Source organism: Bombina bombina, chromosome 7 (assembly GCF_027579735.1).
Source record: "Bombina bombina isolate aBomBom1 chromosome 7, aBomBom1.pri, whole genome shotgun sequence".
Classification (NCBI taxonomy): domain Eukaryota; kingdom Metazoa; phylum Chordata; class Amphibia; order Anura; family Bombinatoridae; genus Bombina; species Bombina bombina.
The window spans coordinates 556,952,901-556,979,286 of NC_069505.1; the positions used below are offsets into that span (position 1 = coordinate 556,952,901).

Below are 26,386 nucleotides of genomic sequence, written 5' to 3' on the forward strand. Positions count from 1 at the left end.
TTTATTTTAAAACGTTTTTTGTGCTTTGTTGACAAGTTTAAGCCTGTTTAACATGTCTGTACCTTCAGATAAGCTATGTTCTATATGTATGAAAGCCAATGTGTCTCCCCATTTAAATTTATGTGATAATTGTGCCATAGCGTCCAAACAAAGTAAGGACAGTACTGCCACAAATAATGATATTGCCCAAGATGATTCCTCAAATGAGGGGAGTAAACATGATAGCACATCATCTCCTACTGTGTCTACACCAGTTTTGCCCATGCAGGAGGCCCCTAGTACATCTAGTGCGCCAATACTTATTACCATGCAACAATTAACGGCTGTAATGGATAACTCCATAGCAAATCTTTTATCCAAAATGCCTACTTATCAGAGAAAGCGCGATTGCTCTGTTTTAAACACTGAAGAGCAAGAGGACGCTGATGATAATTGTTCTGTCATACTCTCACACCAATCTGAAGGGGCCATGAGGGAGGTTTTGTCTGAGGGAGAAATTTCAGATTCAGGAAAAATTTCTCATCAAGCTGAACCTGATGTTGTGACATTTAAATTTAAATTAGAACATCTCCGCGTACTGCTTAAGGAGGTGTTATCTACTCTGGATGATTGTGACAATTTGGTCATTCCAGAGAAATTATGCAAGATGGACAGGTTCCTAGAGGTTCCGGTGCCCCCCGACGCTTTTCCTATACCCAAGCGGGTGGCGGACATAGTAAATAAAGAGTGGGAAAAGCCCGGCATACCTTTTGTTCCTCCCCCTATATTTAAGAAATTATTTCCTATGGTCGACCCTAGAAAGGACTTATGGCAGACAGTCCCCAAGGTCGAGGGGGCAGTTTCTACTCTAAACAAACGCACTACTATTCCTATCGAAGATAGTTGTGCTTTCAAAGATCCTATGGATAAAAAATTGGAAGGTTTGCTTAAAAAGATTTTTGTACAGCAAGGCTACCTTCTACAACCAATTTCATGCATTGTTCCTGTCACTACGGCAGCGTGGTTCTGGTTCGAGGAACTAGAAAAGTCGCTCAGTAGAGAAACTCCATATGAGGAGGTTATGGACAGAGTTCACGCACTTAAATTGGCTAACTCTTTTATTTTAGATGCCGCTTTGCAATTAGCAAAATTAGCGGCGAAAAATTCAGGGTTTGCTATCGTGGCGCGCAGAGCGCTTTGGCTAAAGTCTTGGTCAGCGGATGTGTCATCCAAGACAAAATTGCTTAACATTCCTTTCAAAGGTAAAACTTTATTTGGACCTGATTTGAAAGAGATTATTTCAGACATCACTGGGGGAAAGGGCCACGCCCTTCCACAGGATAGGTCTTTTAAGGCTAAAAATAAACCTAATTTTCATCCCTTTCGCAGAAATGGACCAGCCTCTAATTCTGCATCCTCTAAGCAAGAGGGTAATGCCTCACAACCCAAACCAGCCTGGAAACCAATGCAAGGCTGGAACAAGGGTAAGCAGGCCAAGAAGCCTGCCACTGCTAACAAAACAGCATGAAGGAGTAGCCCCCGATCCGGGACCGGATCTAGTGGGGGGCAGACTTTCTCTCTTTGCTCAGGCTTGGGCAAGAGATGTTCAGGATCCTTGGGCGCTAGAAATAGTTTCTCAAGGTTATCTCCTGGAATTCAAGGAACTACCCCCAAGGGGAAGGTTCCACAAGTCTCACTTATCCTCAAACCAAATAAAGAGACAGGCATTCTTACATTGTGTAGAAGACCTGTTAAAGATGGGAGTGATACACCCAGTTCCAATAAAGGAACAAGGAATGGGATTTTATTCCAATCTGTTCGTAGTTCCCAAAAAAGAGGGAACGTTCAGACCAATTTTGGATTTGAAGATCCTAAACAAATTTCTCAGGGTACCATCGTTCAAAATGGAAACCATTCGAACGATTCTACCCACCATCCAGGAAAGTCAATTTATGACTACCGTGGATCTAAAGGATGCGTACCTACATATCCCTATCCACAAGGAACATCATCAGTTCCTAAGGTTCGCTTTTCTGGACAAACATTACCAGTTTGTGGCTCTTCCATTCGGATTAGCCACTGCTCCAAGGATTTTCACAAAGGTGCTAGGGTCCCTTCTAGCGGTTCTAAGACCAAGGGGCATTGCAGTAGTACCTTACTTGGACGACATTCTAATACAAGCGTCGTCCCTGTCAAAGGCAAAGGCTCATACGGACATCGTTCTAGCCTTTCTCACATCTCACGGATGGAAGGTGAACAAAGAAAAGAGTTCTCTGTCCCCGTCAACAAGAGTTCCCTTCTTGGGAACAATAATAGATTCCTTAGAAATGAGGATTTTTCTGACAGAGGTCAGAAAATCAAAACTTCTAAGCTCTTGTCAAGTGCTTCATTCTGTTCCTCGTCCTTCCATAGCGCAGTGCATGGAAGTAATAGGATTGATGGTTGCAACAATGGACATAGTTCCCTTTGCACGAATTCATCTAAGACCATTACAACTGTGCATGCTCAAACAGTGGAATGGGGATTATACAGACTTGTCTCCAATGATTCAAGTAGATCAAAAGACCAGAGATTCACTCCGTTGGTGGCTGACCCTGGACCATCTGTCTCAGGGAATGTGCTTCCGCAGGCCAGAGTGGGTCATTGTCACGACCGACGCCAGTTTAGTGGGCTGGGGTACGGTCTGGGAATCCCTGAAAGCTCAGGGTCTATGGTCTCGGGAGGAGTCTCTTCTCCCGATAAACATTCTGGAACTGAGAGCGATATTCAATGCTCTCAGAGCTTGGCCTCAACTAGCAAAGGCCAAATTCATAAGGTTCCAATCAGACAACATGACGACTGTTGCTTATATCAATCATCAAGGGGGAACAAAGAGTTCCCTGGCGATGAAAGAAGTGACCAAAATAATTCAATGGGCGGAGGATCACTCCTGCCACTTGTCTGCGATCCACATCCCAGGAGTGGAAAATTGGGAAGCGGATTTTCTGAGTCGTCAGACATTTCATCCGTGGGAGTGGGAACTCCATCCGGAAATCTTTGCCCAAATAACTCAATTATGGGGCATTCCAGACATGGATCTGATGGCGTCTCGTCAGAACTTCAAGGTTCCTTGCTACGGGTCCAGATCCAGGGATCCCAAGGCGACTCTAGTAGATGCACTAGTAGCACCTTGGACTTTCAACCTAGCTTACGTATTCCCACCGTTTCCTCTCATTCCCAGGCTGGTAGCCAGGATCAATCAGGAGAGGGCCTCAGTGATCTTGATAGCTCCTGCGTGGCCACGCAGGACTTGGTATGCAGACCTGGTGAATATGTCATCGGCTCCACCATGGAAGCTACCTTTGAGACAGGACCTTCTTGTTCAAGGTCCATTCGAACACCCAAATCTGGTCTCCCTCCAACTGACGGCTTGGAGATTGAACGCTTGATTCTATCAAAGCGTGGGTTTTCAGATTCGGTGATAGATACTCTGGTTCAGGCCAGAAAACCTGTAACTAGAAAAATTTACCATAAAATATGGAAAAAATATATCTGTTGGTGTGAATCCAAAGGATTCCCATGGAATAAGATAAAAATTCCTAAGATTCTCTCCTTTCTTCAAGAAGGTTTGGAGAAAGGATTATCTACAAGTTCTCTAAAGGGACAGATCTCTGCTTTATCGGTCTTACTACACAAAAGACTGGCAGCTGTGCCAGATGTTCAAGCATTTGTTCAGGCTCTGGTTAGGATCAAGCCTGTTTACAGACCTTTGACTCCTCCCTGGAGTCTAAATCTAGTTCTTTCAGTTCTTCAAGGGGTTCCGTTTGAACCCTTACATTCCATAGATATTAAGTTACTATCTTGGAAAGTTTTGTTTTTGGTTGCAATTTCTTCTGCTAGAAGAGTTTCAGAGTTATCTGCTCTGCAGTGTTCTCCTACTTATCTGGTGTTCCATGCAGATAAGGTGGTTTTGCGTACTAAGCCTGGTTTTCTTCCTAAAGTTGTTTCTAACAAAAATATTAACCAGGAGATAGTTGTACCTTCTTTGTGTCCGAATCCAGTTTCAAAGAAGGAACGTTTGTTACACAATTATGGACGTTGTCCGTGCTCTAAAGTTCTATTTAGAGGCTACTAAAGATTTCAGACAAACATCTTCCTTGTTTGTTGTTTATTATGGTAAAAGGAGAGGTCTAAAAGCGACTTCTACCTCTCTTTCCTTTTGGCTTAAAAGCATTATCCGATTGGCTTATGAGACTGCCGGACGGCAGCCTCCTGAAAGAATCACAGCTCACTCCACTAGGGCTGTGGCTTCCACATGGGCCTTCAAGAACGAGGCTTCTGTTGACCAGATATGTAAGGCAGCGACTTGGTCTTCACTGCACACTTTTGCCAAATTTTACAAATTTGATACTTTTGCTTCTTCGGAGGCTATTTTTGGGAGAAAGGTTTTGCAAGCTGTGGTGCCTTCCGTTTAGGTGACCTGATTTGCTCCCTCCCTTCATCCGTGTCCTAAAGCTTTGGTATTGGTTCCCACAAGTAAGGATGACGCCGTGGACCGGACACACCAATGTTGGAGAAAACAGAATTTATGCTTACCTGATAAATTACTTTCTCCAACGGTGTGTCCGGTCCACGGCCCGCCCTGGTTTTTTAATCAGGTCTGATGAATTATTTTCTCTAACTACAGTCACCACGGTACCATATGGTTTCTCCTATATATATTTCCTCCTGTCCGTCGGTCGAATGACTGGGGTGGGCGGAGCCTAGGAGGGATCATGTGACCAGCTTTGCTGGGACTCTTTGCCATTTCCTGTTGGGGAAGAGAATATCCCACAAGTAAGGATGACGCCGTGGACCGGACACACCGTTGGAGAAAGTAATTTATCAGGTAAGCATAAATTCTGTTTTTCTATGCCTGTTACTAACTAACTACCCCAAATACGCTTTTTATCAATAGCATTTCATTAACATATCTCTACCGTATATCAGAAATCTTGTCTGCAAATTTAATTGCTTTCCAAACCCACTCCGTGGGTATCCTTTGCTCTGTACCAATCCGTTTACAATACCTAGGTTTCAAAATGGCGCTTTAAACACAAAGTTATTGGTTTAAGTATTTTGAACATGCAGTGCTGAAAATAGTGGGCAGGATAACGTGACATCATCGGCGAATAAAAGATATAAATTTTAGAACGTTATGAAACTTCGTTTTTGAGAAAATATAGGTCAGTAGGTTTTAATTAATGTTTATTAACTTTAATATGTTAGTTGTTTAGCTTAAAAATTATAACAGAAAGTAATCCTTTAAGAACACTATTTTAATAATTTTATATCAACTATCACTTTTTTCTATCAAAATTGTTTTATTTTTATTTTGATATATTTTTTGTCAATTTGTTTTTTCATTTTTAGTTTTTCAAATTTTAGTTTTCCACCATTTTCCAATTTTTTTCACTTTACATATTTTTTTTGTTTCTATAAGGAACCATCCCTCATGGATACAAACATTGCTTCTTCAGTCCCTCTATTGGATAAAAGAGACACTTCAGTTTATACCCACTAATAGATATAGCCGTAGGACATTCTTTTAATATCTGGACTTGACATTTTAATTTGCTATTCTGAGATATAACAGTAATATTGTTATCCTCCATATAGGTTAACTTATCAGGTTTACTAACCATTTTCCTGAAAGGCTACAAACCTAACTCGATATTTTAACTATTTAATTCTATTTACCCATTTTATTTCCTCATTTTTTATGGTTGTTACATGGATCCATATTATATTTGTATTTAATAAATGTACATGCTTTTAATGTAATCATTTTTTCCTTTGCCTTGTGATATATAGGCGCTCTTTGTGTTTTAGTTTTTTAGAAGTTCACCCTTAGGGCCAAAAGGAACACACGCTAAGCGCTGTGAGATAAATTTCAAAATATTTGAACTCATTGCGCATGTGCAAGAGGCCCAACCTCGCAAAATCAGCTGTTTAAGTCGAAGCAAAGGGTTGAGGAATTCTATGGGCATTTGACTTAATTGTGCATGTACACACATGCGGACCGACTGCTCACGATCTGCTAAATAAGCTGCATCAGAGGGTCCAGGATTTCTACAGGGGAATGGGCTACAGTGCGCAAGCTTGCTGCCGTAAAATTAAAAACAAACATACAATTTTAAAAATATAATAAAACAAGTGAAGCTTAAATTATCAATAGGTACAGTATAGGGCGCATTATATTAAACAACTTCATGTAATAGTGTCATGTGGCACCACGAAATGTAACGGTTGTCTAGACTTAGGGGGGTAATAGTGTCATGTGGCACCACGAAATGTAACGGTTGTCTAGACTTAGGGGGTACACAGGCTGGATCGTACAATACACAGTATACTACTTAGTAAACACCATCAGCAAAGCAATCATAACATTTCCAGACAACCGTTACATTTCGTGGTGAGCTCCATCCTCTTCCAGAATAGTGTTGCGAGTTTGTCTTGGACTCTCTCTCTCACATCATCAGTCATTATCCAGAGAAGTGGGGTGCTTGATATAATTATACTCATAGTTACATATGTTTATTTTGTGTTAGGCACACATTTTCCTTGCTGATAGTGCAAGTCATTTTTGGGACCAGAGTTAGTCACTGCACATATTTAGGACTGTTTCAGCTTTAATTACCAGCAAAAATGTTTACATTCCTACTTGTTTTATTTTTTTTTTAGCCATCACAATTAATTAAAACTAAAACATAATAAATTTGGTGAAATGTAAATGTATTAATAGTTCTTTCATGAGCTTATATGACGATTAATTAATGTGTCACTATCACTAGCAACAAACATAGGATATTGCTCTTAATCTTCAGAAATATGTTAGTTACTTTATACATAAGTAGATGATAGTAAAGAAAGACAAAACTTTGTTTAAAAATATTTTTATTTATTTAATAGAAAAAGAATCAGGTAAAAAGTACTTTCAGAAGTGATGCACAATTCCTGGCTAAGAACCCTCTTGGTCTCGGGTCAGTAATATTGATTAGTAAATGATTTGCACAATGTTTACCCTTGAGGGTTGGAGACCGACCAGATGTAACCGAGTCAGTTTGTGTCTCAGGACTTGAGAATTCTCAGATAGGGAACCTGCTCTTTCCCCAGTAAAATGTTAGAGAACAGGGTGGTTAAATTAATATTCAACCAAATTTTTACCAAATAAATTGTCAAAATCTAAACTAATGATACTTAAAGATATAGTATAGCATTAATATATCTATGGATGACCTAACCTGTGGGTAAAATAACTCTTTGTATATTGTGAAACATTCTATTTAAATAAATATTTGTTTTATTATTATTATCGGTTATTTGTACAGCGCCAACAGATTCCGCAGCGCTAAATATTGCAAATGATTGGCCATAATGGTCTCAAATTAATCTGCTCCAATGACAACAATATAATAAATATAATACATAACAGATTGTGTGCTGCCAGAGCTCGAGGTCTGGTTTTTATAACACATGTATAGTATTATAGGGGTGAGGGGATCACATTGTTGTTATATGATGTATATGAAATATAGGGGAAATATGGGATATGGAAATTGTATCTTTTAATTCTATAGTTTTTGGCACCAATGATTGGAAGTCCTACATAGTAAAGAAAAACACTGCAACTTTAAAGAGAATCACTATATTTACATTAACATTATAATTTATCAAACACATTTACAAACCTATCTCAGTTCTCCCTATTGCAGCTAAGCAAGTAAATGAATGAACTATGTACTGAATGAGTCATACAGTGTAACATTATTGTGTGTGTGATGAATTTACTGTATATTAAGCTAAGAGAAAGTAGTAAAATGACAGTAAAACAATTGTGTATAATGTAGAAGCGGCGTATTACAGATGTGTATGTGACACAGTCAGCTGTATGTGCCGGAGTGATATTAACACACAGCGCACACGGGAAGGGATGTGATTCCTCCCATTCAGTTACTGGCAGATCCGTCAGCCCGTCACTTGTCTGTGTGACTCCTCCCACTCAGTTACTGGCGGATGCGTCAGCACGTCACTTGTCTGTGTGTGACTTGTGGCCCTAAAATAAACAAACAGGATTTATTAGTACACCATTAGTTAAAACCTTTCATAAAATATATTTCATATTTATATTTAGGCTGTGAACACTAGAGAAAATACAAGGTATACAATATGTCAGTATGTTCATAATAAAAAGCTGGTGAATGATAACAAGGCTGTGTGGAAAATGCTCTGAGTTCTGTTAAAGGGACACTAAACCCACATTTTTTCTTTCATGATTCAGAGAGCATGACATTTTAAGCAACTTCCTAATTTACTCCTATTATCAATTTTTCTTTGTTCCCTTGCTATCTTTATTTAAAAAGCAGAAATGTAAATCTTAGCAGCCAGCACATTTTAGGTGCAGCATGGATAGCGCTTGCTTATAGGTGGCTGACATTTACCCACCAATAAGCAAGCATAACCCAGGTTCTCAACCAAAAATGGGCCGGCTCCTATGCATCACATTCCTGCTTTTAAAATAAAGATAGCAAGAGAACAAAGAAAAATTGATAATAGGAGTAAATTAGAAAGTTGCTTAAAATTGCATACTCTTCTATCTGAATCATTTAAAGAAAAAAAAAATTGGGTTTAGTGTCCCTTTAAGAAGAAGAGCACAATATACATAACATATATAGAAATATGATCACCATGATCAGGCCTGAGCCTCCCTTCTTAAAAAGAAAACAATGCGCCAGAAGTACAAAACACATTTATTTAAATAAACACACATATACTGTGTGTATATGCAGGTAAGTTCTAATGTGCTAAACAAATATCCTAGCTCAGGTGAACCAATTTACACAAACCTGTCTCGCTACCCTTTCAGTTGCCAGATGAGCAATTATAAGAAATATACTGCATGTGCTGTGAAACTTAGTTTACATTTAGATTATTTCAACTATTACCAAACAAAAAACATTTTTATATCTACTGAACACACACAATATGTTATGTAAACAGGTTATAAAAATGTTTGCTTGGGCAGGAGCTTTCCAAGACTGGCGTGACTGAACTGAGCATTTCTCTCTTTGACCAGTCAATAATTTAGAACAGAAAAAAGGTACAAACTATTACAGTGCTAACTTCTTTTCACTTAGAAAATCAACAAAATGTGTTATTTCATCAAGAGCAGACAACTGTATAGTGAATCTGATTACAGGTGATAAAGATGTTATGGAAATAACATCTTTCAGTCGAAATGCGTTAGTCTGTGTCTAGCATGGCACTGGGATTCTATTTAGTTCCTTTGTTTGCTATTTTTTAAAAATCAAATATGTGCAATAAAGTTTAATTTTTAACTTATTTAGCTCCCGGATCCATAATTGTCTTTGTATGGACTGAAAAAAACTCAGGTGGACTAATTTAAACAGACAAATTTCTCAAGGATTGGAATATTGTAGATAACTGAGACATTAGCAGAATTGAGAACAATGGTTTAATGGTTCTAAAAGATTACAGTATATCAGACTAACACCAGACTTAGTACCAGCACTTCTGCACCCATTGTTAGTGCGGATATCACACTAACAATATACAGGGAGTGCAGAATTATTAGGCAAGTTGTATTTTTGAGGATTAATTTTATTATTGAACAACAACCATGTTCTCAATGAACCCAAAAAACTCATTAATATCAAAGCTGAATATTTTTGGAAGTAGTTTTTAGTTTGTTTTTAGTTTTAGCTATTTTAGGGGGATATCTGTGTGTGCAGGTGACTATTACTGTGCATAATTATTAGGCAACTTAACAAAAAACAAATATATACCCATTTCAATTATTTATTTTTACCAGTGAAACCAATATAACATCTCAACATTCACAAATATACATTTCTGACATTCAAAAACAAAACAAAAACAAAATGTATGCTTACCTGATAAATTCCTTTCTCCTGTAGTGTAGTCAGTCCACGGGTCATCCATTACTTATGGGATTATAACTCCTCCCTAACAGGAAGTGCAAGAGGATCACCCAAGCAGAGCTGCTATATAGCTCCTCCCCTCTACGTCATACCCAGTCATTCGACCGAAACCAAACGAGAAAGGAGAAACTATAGGGTGCAGTGGTGACTGGAGTTTAATTTAAAATTTAGACCTGCCATAAAAAACAGGGCGGGCCGTGGACTGACTACACTACAGGAGAAAGGAATTTATCAGGTAAGCATAAATTTTGTTTTCTCCTGTTAAGTGTAGTCAGTCCACGGGTCATCCATTACTTATGGGATACCAATACCAAAGCTAAAAGTACACGGATGACGGGAGGGACAGGCAGGATCTTTACACGGAAGGAACCACTGCCTGAAGAACCTTTCTCCCAAAAACAGCCTCCGAAGAAGCAAAAGTGTCAAATTTGGAAAAAGTGTGAAGTGAAGACCAAGTTGCAGCCTTGCAAATCTGTTCAACAGAGGCCTCATTCTTAAAGGCCCAAGTGGAAGCCACAGCTCTAGTAGAATGAGCTGTAATTCTTTCAGGAGGCTGCTGTCCAGCAGTCTCATAGGCTAAACGTATTATGCTACGAAGCCAGAAAGAGAGAGAGGTAGCAGAAGCTTTTTGACCTCTCCTCTGTCCAGAATAAACGACAAACAGGGAAGAAGTTTAGCGAAAATCTTTAGTTGCCTGTAAATAAAATTTCAAGGCACGGACTACGTCCAGATTGTGCAGAAGTCGTTCCTTCTTTGAAGAAGGGTTTGGGCACAATGATGGAACAACAATCTCTTGATTGATATTCCTGTTAGTGACTACCTTAGGTAAGAACCCAGGTTTAGTACGCAGAACTACCTTGTCTGAATGAAAAATCAGATAAGGAGAATCACAATGTAAGGCCGATAACTCAGAGACTCTTCGAGCCGAGGAAATAGCCATTAAAAACAGAACTTTCCAAGATAACAGCTTGATATCAATGGAATGAAGGGGTTCAAACGGAACACCCTGTAAAACGTTAAGAACTAAGTTTAAGCTCCACGGCGGAGCAACAGTCTTAAACACAGGCTTAATCCTGGCCAAAGCCTGACAAAAAGCCTGAACGTCTGGAACTTCTGACAGACGTTTGTGCAAAAGGATGGACAGAGCTGAGATCTGTCCCTTTAAAGAACTAGCAGATAAACCCTTTTCTAAACCTTCTTGTAGAAAAGACAATATCCTAGGAATCCTAACCTTACTCCATGAGTAACTCTTGGATTCGCACCAATGCAAATATTTACGCCATATTTTATGGTAAATTTTCCTGGTAACAGGTTTCCTCGCCTGTATTAAGGTATCAATTACTGACTCCGAAAATCCACGCTTTGATAAAATCAAGCGTTCAATCTCCATGCAGTCAGCCTCAGAGAAATTAGATTTTGATGTTTGAAAGGACCCTGAATCAGAAGGTCCTGTCTCAGAGGCAGAGACCAAGGTGGACAGGATGACATGTCCACTAGATCTGCATACCAGGTCCTGCGTGGCCACGCAGGCGCTATTAGAATCACCGATGCTCTCTCCTGTTTGATCCTGGCAATCAATCGAGGAAGCATGGGGAAGGGTGGAAACACATAAGCCATGTTGAAGGCCCAAGGTGCTGTCAGAGCATCTATCAGAACCGCTCCCGGGTCCCTGGACCCGTAACAAGGAAGCTTGGCGTTCTGGCGAGACGCCATGAGATCTAGATCTGGTTTGCCCCAACGCCGAAGTATTTGGGCAAAGACCTCCGGATGAAGTTCCCACTCCCCCGGATGAAAAGTCTGGCGACTTAGAAAATCCGCCTCCCAGTTCTCCACGCCTGGGATGTGGATCGCTGATAGGTGGCAAGAGTGAGACTCTGCCCAGAGAATTATCTTTGAGACTTCCATCATCGCTAGGGAACTCCTTGTCCCTCCCTGATGGTTGATGTAAGCCACAGTCGTGATGTTGTCCGACTGAAACCTGATGAACCTCAGAGTTGCTAACTGAGGCCAAGCCAGAAGGGCATTGAAAACTGCTCTTAATTCCAGAATGTTTATGGGAAGGAGACTCTCCTCCTGAGTCCATGATCCCTGAGTCTTCAGGGAATTCCAGACAGCGCCCCAACCTAGCAGGCTGGCGTCTGTTGTTACAATCGTCCAATCTGGTCTGCTGAAGGGCATCCCCTTGGACAGATGTGGCCGAGAGAGCCACCATAGAAGAGAATTTCTGGTCTCTTGATCCAGATTCAGCATAGGGGACAAATCTGAGTAATCCCCATTCCACTGACTTAGCATGCACAATTGCAGTGGTCTGAGATGCAGGCGTGCAAAGGGAACTATGTCCATTGCCGCTACCATTAAGCCGATTACCTCCATGCATTGAGCCACTGACGGGTGTGGAATGGAATGAAGGACACGGCAAGCATTTAGGAGTTTTGTTAACCTGTCCTCTGTCAGGTAAATTTTCATTTCTACAGAATCTATAAGAGTCCCTAAGAAGGGAACTCTTGTGAGTGGCAATAGAGAACTCTTTTCTTCGTTCACCTTCCACCCATGTGACCTTAGAAATGCCAGTACTAACTCTGTATGAGACTTGGCAGTTTGGAAACTTGACGCTTGTATCAGAATGTCGTCTAGGTACGGAGCTACCGATATTCCTCGCGGTCTTAGTACCGCCAGAAGAGAACCCAGAACCTTTGTAAAGATTCTTGGAGCAGTAGCTAACCCGAAGGGAAGAGCTACAAACTGGTAATGCCTGTCTAGGAAGGCAAACCTTAGGTACCGATAATGATCTTTGTGAATCGGTATGTGAAGGTAGGCATCCTTTAAATCCACTGTGGTCATGTATTGACCCTTTTGGATCATGGGTAAGATTGTCCGAATAGTTTCCATTTTGAACGATGGAACTCTTAGGAATTTGTTTAGGATCTTTAAATCCAAGATTGGTCTGAAGGTTCCTTCTTTCTTGGGAACCACAAACAGATTTGAGTAAAACCCTTGTCCGTGTTCCGACCGCGGAACCGGGTGGATCACTCCCATTAGTAAAAGATCTTGTACACAGCGTAGAAACGCCTCTTTCTTTATCTGGTTTGCTGACAACCTTTCCGGATTGGGGGCCCTCACTTCATGCTGTCTTAGGGGCAGCAGCAGGTTTTCTGGCCTGCTTGCCCTTGTTCCAGGTCTGTAGCGAGCAACAGTTCCTTCCTGTTTTGGAGCGGAGGAAGTTGATGCTGCTCCTGCCTTGAAGTTACGAAAGGTACGAAAATTAGACTGTCTAGCCCTTGGTTTGGCTCTGTCTTGAGGCAGGGCATGGCCCTTACCTCCAGTAATGTCAGCGATAATTTCTTTCAAACCGGGCCCGAATAATGTCTGCCCTTTGAAAGGTATGTTAAGCAATTTAGATTTAGAAGTCACATCGGCTGACCAGGATTTAAGCCACAGCGCTCTGCGCGCCTGAATGGCGAATCCGGAGTTCTTAGCCGTAAGCTTAGTTAAGTGTACTACGGCATCAGAAATAAATGAATTAGCTAGCTTAAGGACTCTAAGCTTGTCTATAATTTCATCCAATGGAACTGAGCTAATGGTCTCTTCTAGAGACTCAAACCAGAATGCCGCCGCAGCCGTGACAGGCGCAATGCATGCGAGGGGTTGTAATATAAAACCTTGTTGAGTAAACATTTTCTTAAGGTAACCCTCTAACTTTTTATCCATTGGATCTGAAAAAGCACAGCTATCCTCCACCGGGATAGTGGTGCGCTTAGCTAGAGTAGAAACTGCTCCCTCCACCTTAGGGACCGTCTGCCATAAGTCCCGTGTGGTGGCGTCTATTGGAAACATTTTTCTAAATATAGGAGGGGGGGGGAAAAGGGTACACCGGGCCTATCCCACTCCTTGGTAATAATCTCTGTAAGCCTCTTAGGTATAGGAAAAACGCCAGTATACGCCGGTACCGCAAAGTATCTATCCAGCCTACATAATTTCTCTGGGATTGCAACCGTGTTACAATCATTCAGAGCCGCTAATACCTCCCCTAATAATACACAGAGGTTCTCAAGCTTAAATTTAAAATTTGAAATGTCTGAGTCCAGTTTACTTGGATCAGATCCGTCACCCACAGAATGAAGCTCTCCGTCTTCATGTTCTGCCAATTGTGACGCAGTATCAGACATGGCTCTAACATTATCAGCGTACTCTGTTCTCACCCCAGAGTGGTCGCGTTTACCCCTAAGTTCTGGCAATTTAGATAAAACTTCAGTCATAACATTAGCCATGTCTTGCAAAGTGATTTGTAAGGGCCGCCCTGATGTACTTGGCGCCACAATATCACGCACCTCCTGAGCGGGAGATGCAGGTACTGACACGTGAGGAGAGTTAGTCGGCATAACTTCCCCCTCGTTGTCTGGTGAAATTTTCTTGACATGTACAGATTGGCTTTTACTTAAAGTAGCATCAATGCAATTAGTACACAAATTTCTATTGGGCTCCACATTGGCCTTTGAACATATTGCACAAAGAGATTCCTCTGTGTCAGACATGTTTAAACAAACTAGCAATTAGACTAGTAAGCTTGGAAAATACTTTTCAAATAAATTTACAAGCAATATAAAAAACGTTACTGTGCCTTTTAAGAAGCACACAAAACTGTCACAGTTGAAATAACAATGAACCGGATTAGTTATAGCAACCAAATTTTCCCATTAAATGCATTAAGTTAGCAAAGGATTGCACCCACTAGCAAATGGATGATTAACCCCTTAATACCAAAAAACGGATAACAATTAAAAATATAAACGTTTTTATCACAGTCAAAGCACAGTCTCACAGGTCTGCTGTGAGTGATTACCTCCCTCAAAACTAGTATTGGAGACCCCTGAGCTCTGTAGAGACGTCCTGGATCATGCAGGGAGAAAAAGGAAGACTGTGACTGAATTTCTACTGCGCAATAAAGCGCCAAAATAGGCCCCTCCCACTCATAATACAACAGTGGGGAAGCTCAGTAAACTGATTTTATTCATAACAAACGACAGCCATGTGGAAAAATAATGCCCATAAAATTTTTCACCAAGTACCTCATAGAAAAAACGATTAACATGCCAGTAAACGTTTTAAATATAAAATTATGAAATGTTATTAAAAAGCCTGCTGCTAGTCGCTTTCACTGCAGAATAGGCTATAAGTTATATGTATACAGTATTTTCTTAGTGAAGTGCCATTCCCCAGAAATACTTCAGTGTAAACATACATACATATCAGCCTGATACCAGTTGCTACTACTGCATTTAAGGCTGCACTTACATTACATCGGTATTAGCAGTATTTTCTCAGTCAATTCCATTCCTTAGAAAATAATATACTGCAACATACCTCCTTGCAGGTGAACCCTGCCCGCTGTCCCCTGTTCTGAAGTTACCTCGCTCCTCAGAATGGCCGAGAACAGCAAATGGATCTTAGTTACGTCCGCTAAGATCATACACAAACTCAGGTAGATTCTTCTTCTAATGCTGCCTGAGAAAAAACAACACACTCCGGTGCTGTTTAAAATAACAAACTTTTGATTGAAGAAATAAAAACTAAGTTTAACAACCACAGTCCTCTCACACGTCCTATCTATTAGTTAGGTGCAAGAGAATGACTGGGTATGACGTAGAGGGGAGGAGCTATATAGCAGCTCTGCTTGGGTGATCCTCTTGCACTTCCTGTTAGGGAGGAGTTATAATCCCATAAGTAATGGATGACCCGTGGACTGACTACACTTAACAGGAGAAAACAAATCAGTGACCAATATAGCCACCTTTCTTTGCAAGGACACTCAAAAGCCTGCCATCCATGGATTCTGTCAGTGTTCTGATCTGTTCACCATCAACATTGCGTGCAGCAGCAACCACAGCCTCCCAGACACTGTTCAGAGAGGTGTACTGTTTTCCCTCCTTGTAAATCTCACATTTGATGATGGACCACAGGTTCTCAATGGGGTTCAGATCAGGTGAACAAGGAGGCCATGTCATTAGATTTTCTTCTTTTATACCCTTTCTTGCCAGCCACGCTGTGGAGTACTTGGACGCGTGTGATGGAGCATTGTCCTGCATGAAAATCATGTTTTTCTTGAAGGATGCAGACTTCTTCCTGTACCACTGCTTGAAGAAGGTGTCTTCCAGAAACTGGCAGTAGGACTGGGAGTTGAGCTTGACTCCATCCTCAACCCGAAAAGGCCCCACAAGCTCATCTTTGATGATACCAGCCCAAACGAGTACTCCACTTCCACCTTGCTGGCGTCTGAGTCGGACTGGAGCTCTCTGCCCTTTACCAATCCAGCCACGGGCCCATCCATCTGGCCCATCAAGACTCACTCTCATTTCATCAGTCCATAAAACCTTAGAAAAATCAGTCTTGAGATATTTCTTGGCCCAGTCTTGACGTTTCAGCTTGTGTGTCTTGTTCAGTGGTGGTCGTCTTTCAGCCTTTCTTACCTTGGCCATGTCTCTGAGTATTGCACACCTTGTGCTTTTGGGCACTCCAGTGATGTTGCAGCTCTGAAATATGGCCAAACTGGTGGCAAGTAGCATCTTGGCAGCTGCACGCTTGACTTTTCTCAGTTCATGGGCAGTTATTTTGCGCCTTGGTTTTTCCACACGCTTCTTGCGACCCTGTTGACTATTTTGAATGAAACGCTTGATTGGTCGATGATCACGCTTCAGAAGCTTTGTAATTTTAAGAGTGCTGCATCCCTCTGCAAGATATCTCACTATTTTTGACTTTTCTGAGCCTGTCAAGTCCTTCTTTTGACCCATTTTGCCAAAGGAAAGGAAGTTGCCTAATAATTATGCACACCTGATATAGGGTGTTGATGTCATTAGACCACACCCCTTCTCATTACAGAGATGCACATCACCTAATATGCTTAATTGGTAGTAGGCTTTCGAGCCTATACAGCTTGGAGTAAGACAACATGCATAAAGAGGATGATGTGGTCAAAATACTCATTTGCCTAATAATTCTGCACTCCCTGTACACCTGTCTCTGGTTGTTACTATTGGCTGTGCGAACCGTATGACTCATCACCTGAGTGCCCCATATAGATGCAGTTAGAGTGAATGTCTGATTTTTTTTCATTTTATTTGTGGGGGAAATAAAACTGAGCTTAATCTTCCTAGAACTGCAGGAATATAGTCATAAAACAGGACAGTCCCGCTAGAATAAACAAGCTCAGGACCTCTTAATCCTTTTTTTGCTTTCTTTTTTATAAAAGTCATTAGGTATTTAACAAGAGGTCAGACCTTCCTTGTGACACTCATGCCAAGCTACTGCCTGATGGCCGCTGTTTAACCAGTAGAAAATCAATATTGTGGTCACTATAGGACACTATAATAATTTCTTCTACTCTTTTCAGGTATCTAGCCTGAACAAGGGCAGATATGCAACTGTATCCTTCCAGCCCTAAGAAATACTCTGCTAGTGGGGCTTGTCACTAAGGCAAACCCTTCCAACCATCATGCATACTGCGGCATTGTCACAGGTTGGGAAGTCTGGCCTGCTTCCCGCCAGCAGCCTCTTTGAGCCCTGGCTTTAAGGAGCTGCCCTAGACACGCCCCTCCCAACAAAGCCCCACCCATAAAAACAATGGGACAATACTCACTAGCGCATTAAGCTCTGCATCCTAGAAAGCTAAGGAAATGTTCTAGCAACAAGGAAACCTGATATTGGAAAAGTATTTTTTTCCCCGGTAGTGCCTGGTTTAGCCCTCTTGTATGTGATAATTATATAGGGGTTAGTGACAGAGAAATAGCCACGTCTGTGCTGAGAGTTTGAGTCTCTAATGAATGGAGCAAGGCCTGAGTGACCTGGGTCTCATGTTGCCCAGCAAATACATAGCTCCTCCTACTACACCAGCAGCTAATCTGTGTTACCTGATAACTGAAAGGGGCATAAAGGACTTTACGTTTATGTTTTATTCCCCTTTATTTTAAGCCTCTTACCATAATCTTGTTTCCTATATCCCTGTGTATAGTATTTACCATAAATACACTGATTAAATTGCATATGATTTTTAACCCGTCATTTATACGTCATATATATATATATATATACTATTACATATTATTGTTGAGAAAAAAGTGTGATCTTCTGTCACATTCTTAACAACACTGGCTGAACTTGTGCTTAATTTTTTTTAATCAAACAGGGCAGTAAATTATATATGGATCTGTAAATAATCTATACAAAAAGACTTGTACAAAACATGAATAGCACATAATATAATACGAAATTTATGCTTACCTGATAAATTTCTTTCTTTCTTGACACGGTGAGTCCACGGATCATCAACAATTACTGTTGGGAATATCACTCCTGGCCAGTAGGAGGAGACAAAGAGCACCACAGCAAAGCTGTTAAATATCACTCCCCTACCCACAATCCCCCAGTCATTCGACCAAAGGGAAAGGAGAGAAAGGAAGTAACACAAGGTACAGAGGTGCATGAGGTTTATATAAAAAGAAACTGTCTGCAGTGGCGTAGCGTGGGGGGGGCCACAGGGGCGGTTGCCCCGGGCGCATAATTCTGAGGGGCGCTTCCAGCCTCAACTTAGCAAAGGGAAGAAGGGAGGCTAAAAATTCTGACAGGTGCCCAACTCTGTTCTGCGACCCGTCAGGAATGTGGTGATGTCACGGTCGCACATTCTGTCGGGTTGCAGATTTTTATGTCTCGAGAGACTGAGGAACTTAAAGTGACTGTGAAGTGTGAACTGAAGTGTTATCCGGACCGTTACCTGCTAAGTAACTTCGTCCGTCCCATTCCCAGCACGCAGGTCAGGAGGGAAGAAGATGAAGAAGAGCAGCAGAGTCAGATTGTCTAGCGCGCCGCGACTAAGGTAAGGTGTCAGGACCAGACTTACTTATAGCCCTGTTTTTGCCTGATACTAGCAACGCGCAAAATGCAGCTTAATTACAGTTCTATTATTACCCAACAAGTAAGTTCCCTTCCAACAAAGGACCCAGAGCCAGAATGCCATGCATTGCCGGGGCACTTTTTAAGGATCTCTAAGCAGAGGTGGGGGGGAGGAATCCTTAAAAAGTGCAATAAATCTCTTTCAAACCCGTGGCACTGGTGGCAGCATGGCTGGGCTCTGCCTTTCTGTTAACCCCAGTTACCTAGTTAGTGGGATGGTGGGGTGATCAGAGACCATACTTTCATGTTTGACCGGATTCTGATTACAACTTACGCCATCTTGTCCTTGCACAAAAAAATTGTATTTGTGACAGTTGACAAAAATAAAACCTTGTTTCCTGTATTTGATTTTCCCCCTCCATGATCTTCCTAGGGCAGAAGTAGATTTAGGGATTTGTGTGCTGTCTGGCACCAGGATTGTGCTGCTCACCAGGCATTTCACTGTGTTTGTCTCCTATCATAGAAGTCCTATGAATTCACCATCTTGAATCTATTTCTTGCTGGACTCCTGAGGTGTGGACTGTTACCGATTTTTAGGGTGTGGGTGCTCATTGCCTTTTTTATATACATTAAACCCACCCTTACTGCATTTAAAGTAAAAAAAATAACTATAATTTGTGTTAGTAAATACATTTAACGGCACCCCCCTAAATACCATACACCCTCCCCCCATATATGTATGTAATGCTGGGTTGTCTGTCCCATGCCCCTTTTATATTGATTACTTACAATTGTTATATTTATTAAGGTAGAATATATACCCCACTTTTATATGTCATTGGCACCCAAAAGACAGTCTGCCCAGCAGGGACAACCTTATGTAACAGCTGCCAACCTGTGTGTCTCCTTTTCCTCTTTTTAACGACTTACCAAAAACCAATTGCACCACATATACAATATGGGTTGCTGCTATGTGGGGGTGGTGCACCCTGTGGTCTGCAGTATTTGTACCATGAAGTTTTACAGATCAGGACATGTCACCACCAGATGGGGGTTAAGGGGGGCTTTCCCCCATGTGTAAAACTAGAATAAATCTTAAAATTTAATATTGTATATATTTGCCCAGCTCTGGAGAGCTGCAGACAGGGTTTGATCACAGGGGGATAGCACATAATGCTTGCAGGCTTCACCCACTCCCTCTTGTATTGCCAATATATTGTTTTCTTGGCTTTGTTTGTAAGGCGCTACTGATTAGCAGCTGCTTATGACAAGGGACATATTTTGAGGATATGGGTAGCATCAGCAATAACTGTTAGTTATCCAGTAAAGATGGTTAAGGGAGCATTTTGTGGGAGAGGAGACAGTGTCCCTTGCTTTATGTGTTCTATTAGGCTTGGGTCTTTGCTTGGTTTGTCCCAAATATAAGAAGAAGCAGCATATCTAAAATGGGGTTGGGGGGGGCGCAATACTTGCCTTGCCCTGGGCGCTGACAACCCACGCTACGCCACTGACTGTCTGAATACAGGGCGAACCATGGACTCACCGTGTCAAGAAATAAATAAATTTATCAGGTAAGCATAAATTTTGTTTTCTTTCTAATGACACGGTGAGTCCACGGATCATCAATTACTGTTGGGAATCAATACCCAAGCCAGAGGACACATATGATAAGGAAGGGACAAGACAGGAACCTAAATAGAAGGCACCACTGTTAGAAGAACCTTTCTCCCAAAAGAAGCCTCAGCCGAGGCAAAAGTATTGAATTTATAGAATTTGGAAAAAGTGTGCAAAGATGACCATGTTGCAGCCTTGCAAATCTGTTCCACAGAAGCTTCATTTTTGAAGGCCCAGGAAGAAGAAACAGCCCTTGAGGAATGAGCTGTTATTTTCTCAGGAGGTTGCTGTCCAGCAGTCTCATATGCCAAGCGAATAACGCTCTGCAGCCAAAGGGAAAGTGAAGTAGCCGTAGCTTTCTGACCCTTGCATTTCCCAGAAAAGCAAACAATCAATGCAGGAGACTGACGAAAGTCCTTAGTTGCCTGCAAATAAAATTTTAGCGCTCGCACAACATCCAGATTATGCAACAAGCGTTCTTTGTGAGAAGAAGGATTAGGACACAAAGAAGGTACAATGATTTCCTGATTAATATTCTTGACCGAAACAACCTTCGGCAGGAAACCAAACTTAGTACACAGAACCACCTTATCAGAGTGAAATATAAGATAAGGGAAATCACACTGTAAAGCAGAGCGTTCAGAAACTCTCAGAGCAGAGGAAATAGCAACAAGAAACAAAACTTTCCAGGATAAGATCTTAATATCTAAAGAATGCATAGGCTCAAACGGAGCCTGTTGTAACAGTTTTAAACACAGGCCAAATTCTAACCAAGGCCTGACAAAACGATTGCACGTCTGGCACATCCGCCAAGCGCTTATGTAACAAAATAGAAAATGCAGAAATCTGACCATTTAGAGTACTTGCCGACAAACCCTTCTCCAGATCATCCTGGAGAAAGGACAAAATCCTAGGAATCCTTACTCTACTCTAAGAGTATCCTTTGGATTCACACCAATACAAGTATTTACGCCAGATGTTATGGTAAATCCTGCGAGTCACAGGCTTACGAGCCTGAATCAAGGTCTCAATGTCCGACTACAAACAGATTAGAGTAAAATCCCAGACCCCTTTCCTGAAAGGGAACTGGAACTTTTACCCCCAGGGCGGCAAAGTCCTTGACACAATGTAAGAACGCCTCTTTATCTGGTCTACAGATAATCTGGAGAGGAGAAACCTGCCTCTGGGAGGAAAAGATTTGAAGTCTATTTTGTATCCCTGGGAGACAATGTCCACGACCCAGGGATCTGGTACATCTCTTATCCAAGCCTGGGAAAAAAGAGTCTGCCCCCTACAAGATCCGCTCCCGGATCAGGGGCCAACCCTTCATGCTAACTTGGAATCAGCTGAAGGCTTTTAAGATTGCTTTCCCTTATTCCAGGACTGGTTGAGCTTCTAGGTGTCACGCTCAGCCGCCGGAAGTTCCGGTGGTTCACCTTGCATGCCTGGTTGCCTGGCAACGTGTCGCTCTGTTGAGCCGTCCCCTTCAGCTGACGTCAGGACTAGGCTTCTTATTCCGGTCTTCCTGTTCCTCCGGTGCCCGTTTGTTGTTACTCCGTGGCTGTTGTGAGTACTCAGTTTGTTCCTGAACCTTTGCTTGGATTACCTTGCTGTGCTTAACCCTCAAACTGCCTGATCACCTGTTGCCAAACTCTGCATTACTGACTACGCTGTGTTTAACCCTTAAACTGCCTGATCACCTGTTGCCAAACTCTGCATTACTGACTATGCTGTGTTTAACCCTCAAACTGCCTGATCACCTGTTGCCAAACTCTGCATTACTGACTACGCTGTGTTTAACCCTCAAACTGCCTGATCACCTGTTGCCAAACTCTGCATTACTGACTACGCTGTGTTTAACCCTCAAACTGCCTGATCACCTGTTGCCAAACTCTGCATTACTGACTACGCTGTGTTTAACCCTCAAACTGCCTGATAACCTGTTGCCAAACTCTGCATTACTGACTACGCTTTGTTTAACCCTCAACCTGCCTGATTTCAAGTTACCTACTCCTGCATTATTAACTGTTTATTGTTTAACCCTTCTTCTGTCTGAGAATAAGTTGTCTTACCCTGCAACTCTGGTACTGTGGAGGACTATTCCTGAACTACCTGATTATAGTTCCCTATTCTGAAGTTTATCCGGCTGCTATCAAGATTTCCATTACTCTTTCCAGAGGACTCAGACCAACACTGCTCCATATCGTGAATACCTTGTTTTATAGAAGTTGTCATGGGGTCACGTCCTGGATTAAACTCAGAGTGCAAGGGTGTTGTTTTAGTTAGCCCTAGCATTTGGGTCTTCTTCTGGACTTTACCTAACCTGACATAACAAACGGGCCATATTATGGACCCCGATGAGTTATCCAGGGCTGGGGCTCTACAAGGGCAACTTCTTGGAAATCATTCTGCTCATTTGCAATCCTTGGTTTCCAAGCTTGACCAGATTACTGCTCTGCTACATAACCTCTCCGCTCCTTCTCCAACTACGCCTACTCCTACTGCAGCGGCTGCTAGTTCTAATGCCGTTTATAATCCGCCTCAGCCAGCGGGACAGTATATACCTAGAATCCCTCTTCCAGATAAGTATGACGGAAATCCAGAAGAATGCAGTGGATTCCTTAATCAGTGTCGTTTACACTTCAGAAACAATCCTCAAGTATTTGCCAATTCTTCTTCCAAGATCACCTTTATTATTTCCCTCATGAAGGGTAAGGCTCTGGCCTGGGTGTCTCCTCTTTTGGAGAAAGACGATCCTCTTCTTCAGGATTTGGAGTTATTTGTGTCTATTTTTTCCTCTGTTTTTGACAAGCCTGGGAGGTCTGCTGCTGCTGAGGCAGGGTTGTTGGATTTGAGACAGGGATCCCTTTCTGGAGCTCAATACGCTATTGAATCCAGGACTTTAGCCACAGAGACTGATTGGAACCATGGATCTTTACGAGCAGCCTTTCACAAAGGACTTTGCGAACGCTTAAAGGATGAACTTGTATTTCGGGAGCTTCCCGACTCTTTGGAGGATCTTATCAATTTATGTATTAATCTTGACGCCCGGCATACTGAACGTCTTCAGGAGAGAGATAGGAATCGGAGATCTTTTTCTAGGTCTACTTATCGTTCTCCTATTCAAACCCCAAGTCTATCTAATAATAACTCCCATTCATCGGAGTCTGTAGAACCCATGGAAGTAGGAGCTATTAAGTTAACAGAAGCTGAACGCCATAGAAGGCGTACTCTTGGGTTATGTCTGTATCGTGGCACCAAAGGACATTTACTGAAGGACTGCCCAATCCGGCCAGTAAAAGCCAAGGCTTAACTATTGATAGAGGGACAGAGTTAAGCCAGAATCCCATGTCATCCCTCAATTCTAAACTCTTTGTTCCTGTAACCATCACTTTTGGAAACACCAAGTTTCAAGCTCAAGCTCTCATCGACTCTGGAGCTGCTGGAATTTTCATTGATTCAAGTTTTGTTGACTCTCTCAGGATTCCTCTTCTAGCCAAGAAACAATTAATCAAGGTAACTACTGTTAGTGGACAGCCTCTGGGTTCTGGAATCATTCAACATTCTACTATTCCACTTCTTTTATCTGTGGGCATACTCCACTCTGAAATTATTAGTTTTGATGTCATCTCTTCCCCCCACATACCGTTGATTTTGGGGTTACCTTGGTTGCAGCTTCATGATCCAGTATTCTCATGGATTAAAGAAGAACTTTTTCCTGGGGAACTACCTGTTTTAAAGGGATACTGAACCCAAATTTCTTCTTTCATGATTCGGATAAAGCATGCAATTTTAAGAAACTTTCTAATTTACTTCTGTAATCAATTTTTCTTCGTTCTCTTGATATCTTTATTTTAAAAAGAAGGCATCTAAGCTAAGGAGCCAGCAAATTTGTGGTTCAGAACCATGGACAGCATTTGTTTATTGGTGCTGTCCAATCAGCAAGGACAACCCAGGGTGTTCACCAAAAATGGGCCGGCATCTAAACTTAAATTCTTGCTTTTCAAATAAACATACCAAGAGAATGAAGAAAATTTGATAATAGGAGTACATTAGAAAGTTGCTTAAAATTGCATGCTCTATCTGAATCACAAAAGAAAAAATTTGGGTACAGTGTCCCTTTAAGCATTGCCTGCAAAATCCCTCTAAACCATCCTGTCCTGTTTTGGCTATGTTGGAAGTTCCTGATTCGCTGCCTACTCACTACCATGCCTTTTGTGATGTTTTTTTCTAAAAAGGAGGCGGAGACGTTAACTCCTCACCGGATTTTTGACTGTCCTATCGATCTGTATTCTGGGACACCTCTACCTAAGGGAAGGACCTATCCTCTCTCTCGTCAAGAAAATGTCTCTCTTGAAGAATACATTAAGGACAACTTAGCCAGAGGATTTATTCGTCCTTCCTCTTCACCTGTGGGTGCAGGGTTTTTCTTCATTGGGAAAAAAGACGGAGGACTTCGTCCCTGTATTGATTATCGGGCCTTGAATCAGATTACTGTCAAAAACAGTTACCCTCTTCCGCTCATCCCTGAGCTATTTGAGCGTCTCCAAGGTGCTTCTATTTTCTCCAAGTTGGATCTCCGTGGGGCCTACAATTTGGTTAGAATTCGTAAGGGAGACGAATGGAAGACGGCATTTAACACTAGATTTGGTCACTACGAGTATCTTGTAATGACTTTTGGATTGTGCAATGCACCAGCAGTATTTCAGCACTTTGTTAACGAGATCTTCAGAGATTATTTGAATCAATTTGTTATCATTTATATCTTGATGACATTCTGATCTATTCCAGAACGTTACAGGAACATGTACACCATGTAAAACTTGTGCTTCAAAGATTACGTGATAACTCCCTTTTCGCTAAATTAGAGAAATGCTCTTTGCATCAGAGTTCCATTCCCTTCTTGGGTTATATTATTTCAGAATCTGGTTTTGAGATGGATCCTGCTAAACTTTTGGCTATCAAGGACTGGCCCAGACCAACCACCCTGCAGAGGTTTCTTGGCTTTGCCAATTACTATAGAAAGTTTATAAAGAACTTTGCTGACATCACGTCTCCTCTCTCTTCTCTCACTAAGAAGGGACAAGATTGTAGGAACTGGTCTAATTCGGCAGTACAGGCTTTTGAAACGCTGAAATCAGCATTTTCTTCTGCACCTCTCCTCAGTCATCCCGTTCCTGATCTCCAGTTTATCTTGGAGGTGGATGCTTCCTCTATTGCTGCCGGAGCTGTTCTCTCCCAACGAAATCCGTCTATCAGCAAGATACATCCAGTGGCGTTCTTTTCAAAAAAATTCAATCCTGCCGAGTTAAATTATGATTTGGGCAATAAAGAACTATTGGCTATAAAACTAGCTTTGGATGAGTGGAGACATTGGTTGGAAGGTACTAGTCAACCATTTTTCATTCTGACAGACCACAAGAATCTCCTACACCTTTATACAGCTAAACGCCTCAATCCTCGTCAGGCTCGGTGGGCCTTGTTCTTTTCCAGGTTTAATTTTGTACTTTCCTATGTTCCTGGTTCCAAGAATTCCAAGGCAGATGCATTATCCAGGCAATTTCAATCTTCAGAGTCTACTCCTCTGGATTCTGAACCCATACTACGTCCAGTCAGATTTTTGGCTCAAGTATCCTCTTTTCCAGTACAGGCTTTACGTTCTGCTCAAAACTGGGTACCATCCTCTTACAAACTTCCTTCTGGTATCCTGTATGTACCCAGAGGATTACGTCTTAAGCTTTTACGTTGAGATCACGACAACATATCAGCAGGTCATCCTGGAGTCACCAATACACTGTGGAAACTTAAGCAGCATGTTTGGTGGTCCACCATGAGGAGGGATGTTAAGGATTACATTGTGGCTTGTAGCTCTTGTGCATTGAATAAACAATCTACTCATGTTTCTGCTGGAAATACGACCATTTGGGTAGTGG

The 26,386-nt window shown here is 41.7% G+C and overlaps 1 protein-coding gene across 1 annotated transcript in view; it reads right to left on the bottom strand.

Moving 5' to 3' along the window:
• Nucleotides 1-6,877: 6,877 nt before the first annotated feature.
• LOC128667036 (H-2 class I histocompatibility antigen, Q9 alpha chain) overlaps nucleotides 6,878-26,386 on the bottom strand; it is a 215,021-nt gene continuing 195,512 nt past the window's right edge. Inside the window, exon 8 of the mRNA XM_053721900.1 lies at nucleotides 6,878-8,053. The gene's annotated coding sequence lies outside the window, so the exon portion shown is untranslated. The remainder of the gene's footprint in view (nucleotides 8,054-26,386) is intronic.